The sequence below is a fragment of the Xyrauchen texanus genome, chromosome 12 (assembly GCF_025860055.1).
Source record: "Xyrauchen texanus isolate HMW12.3.18 chromosome 12, RBS_HiC_50CHRs, whole genome shotgun sequence".
NCBI classification, from domain to species: domain Eukaryota; kingdom Metazoa; phylum Chordata; class Actinopteri; order Cypriniformes; family Catostomidae; genus Xyrauchen; species Xyrauchen texanus.
The window spans coordinates 16,219,279-16,227,770 of NC_068287.1; the positions used below are offsets into that span (position 1 = coordinate 16,219,279).

Genomic DNA, 8,492 nt, shown 5'->3' on the forward strand with positions numbered 1-8,492 from the left:
GATAATGCATTGATCTCATTAGAAGGGCAGGAAAAGAGACTGTTTCAAGACTACCAAGAATAATAGCTTTATAATTATTAGAAAAAACCTTGGAACCTTGTTCACACTGCTTTTTTTTCATACAATGAATGCGCATTGTCGGGATACGCGACACGGGAAAAAGGGTTTAATGCAATGGATATGTGTTAAACACTACTTAAAATAGCAGGAAATAAAGTGCACATTAAGCTATGATTCTAAATAGGCTGGTCTCTCACATTAAAGTCAAATAAAAATGATAAAACTTTCACTGCCTGCAACATAGTATTCTTAACCAGAGGGGAAGTGGGTCCCCTAGCTAAGCCTGGTTTTCGTTCCTTGCCACAATCACCTTTGGCTTGCTCAGTGGAAGCCAAAGGACAACACATTTTAAGGCATGACTTTCAATAACTTTTTCTCAATGAAACTGCGCAATGAGGACTTTAAGACACTACAACATCATTTTCTGTAAAGCTGCTTTGCAATTATGTGTATTCTAAAAAGCGCTATACAAATAAAAATCTGTTGTCTTGCTGCCTTCATGTGCTATCAAAATGTTCCTACTTCCCACTTTTAAAGTGGTTATTACTTGTGTTGCATTCTAGGACTTTGTTGTTAAAAGAACTGGATACATAGATGACGCCAGGTTCACTCATACATAATTCTTGAGAAACTTATTTTGACACCATATCACATATGAATCATTTAGCCTGCTGACGATAATGGAATTTTGGTAAAATACAAGCTATTTTCAGTGTAAAAATGTACAACATGCATCAAATGGTTGCTTATATAAATAAATGATTATGACCAAAAAGCAGGCTCTAACTATTAGCTGTATTTACAAAAAATAGTAAAACCTTTCATTCACTACAGAAAGTGTACTCTCCTCCGCCATGTTGAAAGTGTATGTCTCTTCACATCTCGGAAACTCAGGTGTCAAAGCTATCTTAGAATTTCCCAGTCATTAATTACAACATGAAGGGTCATTTATTTGCAACTTCCGAGTGGGAGACTCATATTTACGTTCATTCTGATAGCACAGGAAGGATACTGTAACTAACGAAAACATGTAATTTAAGTGCCAAACCTGATATTTATTCTCCTCAGGGTCACATTTCCATGAGGTAGCGAACATTTTGTCATGTGCTATGCTTATGCGGTTTATAAGCTTGTTCCGGATGCTTTGATTTTTAAATGGTTTACTAAAGAAGTAGCGCAACGAATGAACCAGAATGCAGGTGTCTCAAGTCGTTTATAAATACAAGTTCTTTTAAACTGGACACGGTGTATAAAAATTACAGTATTCCAATGCGAGACGCTATGAACTTCGAACAACGAGATGTGCTGCAACAATCAAAGATGCCCGTCCTGTGTGTTTACATACAAAAGCATTTGCAAAAGCAGATGCAGGCGAAAAAAAAGTGTGAAAAGCCCCTAACTCACCCATTACCTGCGCTTGTGCTGTTTAGCGCTAAAAACAACCACTGTGAACAAGCTTCATGCACAACAAAATTCAGGTAGTTTCTCACCATCTCACCTTCGGGTTTGAAATATGATGCACAAGTCGCATTGACTACTTTTATGATACTTTTGTGTCCTTTTTGAAGCTTAAAAAATTAATCACTATCCACTGTCATTGTATTGAAAAGATGGATCATGGTATTGGTTAAAGTTCACTCTTTTGAGTTCCGCATAAGAAAACAGCCTGATCTTATGGAAATAATGTAACTATTGCAACATTTTTGCTAAATTATATTACGTCGTTCATTAAGTATCACTGCAGTTTTGAGATGAAATTTGCACTAAGAGGTGCTGAAAGCAAGTTACATGTTCTACCAAAATATATATATATATTTATATTTTCTCCCCTTTTCAGAATGCCGAATTCCCAATGCGCTCCAGGTCCTCGTGGTGGCGTAGTGACTCGCCTCAATCTGGGCAGCGGAGGACGAATCTCAGTTGCCTCCATGTCTAAGACCGTCAATCCATGCATTTTATCACGTGGCTTGTTGAGCGCGTTACCGTGGAGATATAGTACGTGTGGAGGCTTTACGCTATTCTCCGCGGCATCCACGCACAACACAACATGCGCCCCACCGAGAGCGAGAACCACATTATAGTGACCATGAGGAGGTTACCCTTTGTAACGCTACCCTCCTTAGCAACCGGGCCAATTTGTTTGCTTAGGATGAAATAAACAAAAATTATCTACCTCTGTAACCTATACCTTTAAACTAAACCCAACCAATAGTGTCATAAAAAGCAAATTTGAGATAAATGTTAATGACCCAGTAATTATTCTCTTAGTTGTTATATATTTTTATTTTGACCAATTTTGCATGTTCTTTGCCTGTTCTGTGTTGAGAAATTAGTGTAAGGACTTTTTTTTCCAAAAGGCATGCTACCTATTTCATCAGACAAGGATAAGGATGCTGTGAACACACTCTGCAATTGTTATTCAAAATATTTGCTACATAAGAAGATTTTCCATAAAGATGAATCATTGTTTAGTTTCTGGTTTCAGTGGAGAACAAGGTATGTTTTTAAGTTAAGTGTATCTACATATTTGTAACATTGGAATATTTGAGTGTGTTGAATATGCTGACTCATTTCACGTGGTTATCATTAGACTGTCTTTGTCGCCACCTTGTATTCAATGAACATTGCATTACTGTGAAATTGTTTTATTCTAAAATGTAAGTTGTTGTTGTTGTTTTTTTACACATTAATTTGTACACATTGTGTTTTATTTTATTATTTATTGTATGGAATTTGTGTCATACAGCTCTTACGGCGATACATGAAAAGTGATTTGAAAATGGTGATCTGTGAACAATAAATTATTTGTGCATCATCAGTAAAAGAGTTGACCATCAGTAAACCAGAGAGCTACAGTAAGAGCTTGATCCTCTCAAGTCTGTGAAGCTGCTTCTAGGGTTGGTACTTCAGTGAAGGGAACTTAAGGCCAAACTTCATCTCAAACTGATGACATTGACTTCTTCAAGGGCAGTGCAGCCATCTCCTTTGTGGATTAAGTTTAAAGGAAGATATCCATAAGATGGTCCTGTGAATATAAAGGCAGCAGCTGGATAGACTTGATGGACTGGTAAAAAAAATGGTATAATTACACACAGTTTTGAGTGAACACTGTGAGTCCTACAAACGTAGAAAAAATCTGCAAAGATTATTGTTTTTTGAAAGGACCATTTTTACATATTCAAAGGGGCCAGTGGTGGCTCAGCGGTTAAGGCTCTGGGTTACTGAACAAATGGCCGGGGCTCAAGCCCCAGCACCGCCAAGATAACACTGCTGGGCCCTTGAGCAAGGCCCTTGACCCTATCTGCTCTAGGGGTGCTGTTTCATGGCTAACCCTGTGCTCTGTCCCCAGCTTAGTTGGGCTATGCGAAAACAACTGCATTTCATTGGCCCTGTACTCTGCACAATGACAATAAAGTTGAATCTTATTATCTTATCTTAACATTGTTGTGTCTGTTTCAAGGTTTATACATATAACAGACATTGTAGCCAAGAACATCTTTTGATAATCGACTCAAGGGTGTAACTTTGGTTTGAGAAGTGGGGGGGACACAACGATGTTCTCGATCGAAAAATGTTTTCTATTTGAATCCCATTTCCTCCATTTACATATAGGCTACATTTAGGGACTATGGCGATACAAAATCCAGGAAATGGATATAAAGTTGTTTATAATGATAAATTTTGCCAAAAAGAATAATAGGCTACTAAACTATATATAAGAAAAATATGTCTTACCTTATTTATTGTTTAATAGCCAAGACTTGAGAGAATCATTTTATAAAGTCAAAAATTTTCAACAAAACAAACTTTTATTTCAAACTAACCGTTTAATCTGACATTAGTCAGAGACACATCCACCAAACCGCAGGTACACAAGATTATTTGTTACAAAAGATGCAAAATTGAAATACAATCTCACAAACATAAAAACAAACATTTAACTTTAATATAAAGAGATTTTTTTTGTGTCCTCCATCTATCAATTCAATCCCATCTCTCCATATACTAACTATAATTTCTGTGTGCTGCGCTCATTTGTTTTCATTTCTCCTCATGAGGCGGGATCCTAAACAGCACAACCTTGTTACCGTCGGACAGTCAGCGGCTGTTTGCTACGGAAGCGTATTGCATTCACTTGAGAAAAAGAAATCTACTCTGTTTTTCTGAATTAACGACTTAATTATCTCAGAATTATGAGATCATTTTTCATTAAAAAAAATATTTTGTTCTGTTTTTCTGAATTAATGAGATCCCTCAAAATCCTGCCAGGAGCTCTATGGGAGCTAATGTGAAAATGTATTAGTTCATCGACAACCACAGAACTTGCTATTATATTAATTACAGATACAAATTTGATTATTTATATTAAATTATTCTCTTTGTAAAATAAAAACAAATCAATACAATAGCTTATAAAAACATCACCAATGTGTATTTCAATGCATAGTAAAAACCTTAGACATGTATGAAACACATATAGGCCTAACCCAAAATAACCAAAGCGGTTAATAAAGAATATGAACATTCGCTAAACTGTGGGAAAACTGATTTAGAAAGCAATATTTGTTTTACAGTGAGCAAAAATATCATGCTGTAAAACTATAATGAAAATAATATGCTATAAAATCATTATGAACGAATTCTCCTAAAAGTGGGCTCACTTGAACAAAAAAGGGGCCCCCTTTTAGGAGAATAATTTAATATAAATAATCAAATTTGTATCTGTAATTAGCTACAATAGCAAGTTCTGTGGTTGTCGATGAACTAATACATTTTCACATTCATTAGAATTAAAATTTCGTGTCCTGGTGTTTATTATTAATATAACAGATTCATACATTCATGGATTTTGATTCCAGTGGCGGCTACATATGGATTGTTTCCAATTTCCAATAACTCCAGAGCGTTGTAAAGTCCAAAAGTCAACATGTTTTGAAAAAGGATAGATGTAATAATTTCCAAAATTCACAACATGTTTTTATCTAACGAAATATTCCGCCTCAATCCATGTTTGTTGGCGTTTAGACTTTCAAAACCATTTTCACTGTGGTGGAAAAAACTTGCTGTACACAAAGCGAGGCACGCACCTTCCGGGGCAGTCTAGCTAATATATAATATATATAGGCCTATGTATTTATATAGTCTAGCACTATTATATATTACAAAAAAAGATCGTATTATGTAGGACTATCTGCGTTCGCTTGGCGCTCCATTTAATCCATTCTATTTTATTCAATACATTTTTAGGGTGATGACGCCATAAAATATGACGACAGACATTAGAAGCTTCATTCTAAAACCTCAATAGAAGTTTCGAATGTAAATATGACATGACATTTGGTACAGTCTAGTATGAACGGTCAGAATGACCACTATGGCCATTCTAGTAGTTATAGAATTCCGGTAGTTCTCGTGTTAAATGCAAGTACAAGTCTATTGCTTGATTCGTGTCCTTTGGAAGATCAAAGCGTGTCTCAGCCATGACAGTATTACAAATGTCATAGACAGTAATGTCTTTGTATTGAAGGCCAAGTTTAAAATATATCTCTATAAATTCATGCGCATCCAAGTCTCAGACGACTCAAAGTAAAATAAAACCGGATTAAACCTGAAAGGCGGGACATGTTTACTTCCATGCAATCCACACTCTTAAAACAAATGTGTTGAAAACAACACAACATGTGTCGTTTTCAACACATGCTCTGAGTGTGCTCAGGGACAACACATATTGTGTTAAAATACAACACAGAATATGTGTTGTGAAAACACACAGACAAATGTGTTACTTTAGTTAACACATTAATGTGTCTTTTTTGTATACATCTAACACAACTGTGTGTTATAGATTTATTTTATTATAAAACATTATTGAAAAAGCTAGATCAGAATACAATATGTAGTTATCATGAAATCACACTGAAGCATTGAATACGGTTCACATACTGTTTATTTTGCATTTTTTCTGGTTTTAACATGGAATTCATACTGTAAAAAATACTGTTGATAAAAAAATAAGCATTTCAAAACATTAATCATATAAAACCGTACCATCCTGCTGATTGTCAGCTTTCTCCAATAAGTGTCTGATGTACATTTTTTTCTCAAAGGATGCTATTTCCTTGAGTTTTGGGATAATCGTCCCTCCCATTTCTTGATAAACATGTCTTCTTTCCCATCTGTCATCTTGGAAAATTCAATGTCCACCTGCAGTGCATAAAACAAAAAACAAAGAAATTATTAATATTAACAAATTATGAAACACAACCTTTGTGTAAAGTTCTCTGCAGCTTAGTTTAACATGTATTACCAAGGCTGGCATGTCCAGAAATCTGGGATATTCCTTGAAGATTTGACCAACAGTTGGCGATTTCGTGCGTTATCCATCTTCTACGGTAACTGAAGGTTTGGTCAATTGCAGTCTTTATTGATCGATGAGTTCTCTGGAGAGGGTCGCATCCTCTTTATCAAGGTCAACCACTCAGTGGGCACTGTTTCATCAGTAATCGGCAGAGAAGGTTGGTCTGTAGGAAGACGTCGTTTCAAATTGTAGATCCGCTGGCTCTGTTGAAGTTTCCGTCTGATGTTCCGTAGTCTCATTTCTATAAATCCACTGTGTGATGGCCCATCAAAAAAATGCTCCTAACATGAGAAATGGACAAATAAAAAGTTGGACTCAAGTATGCTTTTGCAGTTTGTATACACACTGCCAAGTAATTTCATACTCATAAATTAATAATGTAAAACATCCTTACATGTCCTTCATTTTCGCCAAATGGGACATTAATCCTTAATGAGGGGAACAGTGACACAATCTCCTTTGCCAGTGCCAGCTTTTCTGTACCAGATGGATAGCTAAAAAAGGGGCAATACAAGCATATACATGCAGAAACTCGTATTAACACAAACATTGACATGCACACAAAAAAGTTCCCACTTTGAATAATACATTGATACTCTAGACCAGTGATGGGCAAACTCGACCCTTCCAGTGAGGCCACTGTCCGGCAGAGTTTAGCTCAATCCTAATCAAACACACCTGAACTAGCTAATCAATCTCTTCATGATTACTAGAAGGCTAAAGCCAGGTTTTATCAGGGTTGTTAACAAGTTAAATTCTGCAGGACAGCTGCGTTTACATGGACCCTTATAATCGAATTGACTGCTCAATCGGACTAAAAAACCTTCATGTAAACATCTTAATCGATCTGATTGAGCTCGATCCGATTGGAATTTCGATTGGATTGAAAGGGGTAGATTATTCCTTTTGTAATCTGATCGAGAGAACATGTAAACACTTGATCGGATTGAAAACCGAAACTGAAAGGACTGTGCATGTGCAATGACATTGAAATAGCGTAATGACGTATGACGCACGGAACGCGCTGTTCTTCCTGTTGAATAAAGTGTCATCTAAATGAATCATTACGCTATTTCAACGTCATTACACTATTTCAACATCATTGCACATGTGCAGTCCTTTCAGTTTCGTTTTTTAATCCGATCAAGTGTTTACACTCAGATTACAAAAGGAATAAACTACCCCTTTCAATCCAATCGAAATTCCATCGAGCTCAATCAGATCGATTAAGGTGTTTACACGAAGGTTTTTTAGTCCGATTGAGCAGTCAATTCGATTATAAGGGTCCATGTAAACACAGCTAATGTTATTTGATGTTATTAATAACTTATGAGTGCAAATCTGTTAAACAGTTATATACTTACAATCCATGCTTTTCTACAAGGTCACTCACAGCCACTTTAACAAGTAACTTTCTCAAAGAAATTGACAATGTCTTTGTGTCTTCATGTTCTCTCAAGATTGTAGGGGCCTTTTCCTCGAGCAGTGTCAGCAGACCAGTTGTAGTGACTAGTGTTGCCACCTGTCCCGGTTTTACCGGGATTGTCCTTCTTTTTAATAACTTGTCCCGGGAAATTTATCCACTCTCCCGGGACACTAAATGTCCCGGTTTTCGAAAGGCTACGTGAATATGTATATTCAACTATCTATTTTCTCTCCACTTGAAATAGCCTATGCGTTGTGCACAGAGTGGTCCGTGTCTCTTGTGTGTAGAATCCGCTATCATTGGCTCTGGGACGTGTGACGTGACGTAGGCTACGTCATCTAGTGCGTCTGTCTTCTTGGCAGCTAGCCAGTTACTACAGGCGGCAATTTGAGAAGCAGTGTGAAGAAGATTGTACGTCAACGTCGTTCGTTAGCGTTAACATGGGTGGCGAGACGGAAGACGAAGATGACAGTGTGTTCACAAAGACGGACAGGCCAGTAAAAAAGAAAATGAAACGTTCGACATACTTTAATAATGACTGGTTGAAAAATGACAATTACTCCACATGGCTAAAGCCAACACCAGGCGACCCACTTTATGCTACCTGCTCCGTATGCTCAGTTAAAATTCTGGTTAAACATGAAGGCA

The 8,492-nt window shown here is 36.7% G+C and overlaps 1 long non-coding RNA gene across 1 annotated transcript; it reads right to left on the reverse strand.

Annotated features, from left to right (window-relative positions):
• Positions 1–6,503: 6,503 nt before the first annotated feature.
• LOC127652540 (uncharacterized) lies at positions 6,504–8,144 on the reverse strand. The gene is made up of 3 exons (XR_007971739.1): positions 7,783–8,144; positions 6,813–6,912; positions 6,504–6,699 (listed from the first exon to the last, which is right to left on the reverse strand). It is a non-coding gene; the product is annotated as an uncharacterized LOC127652540 (long non-coding RNA).
• Between the last annotated feature and the right edge of the window lie 348 nt (positions 8,145–8,492).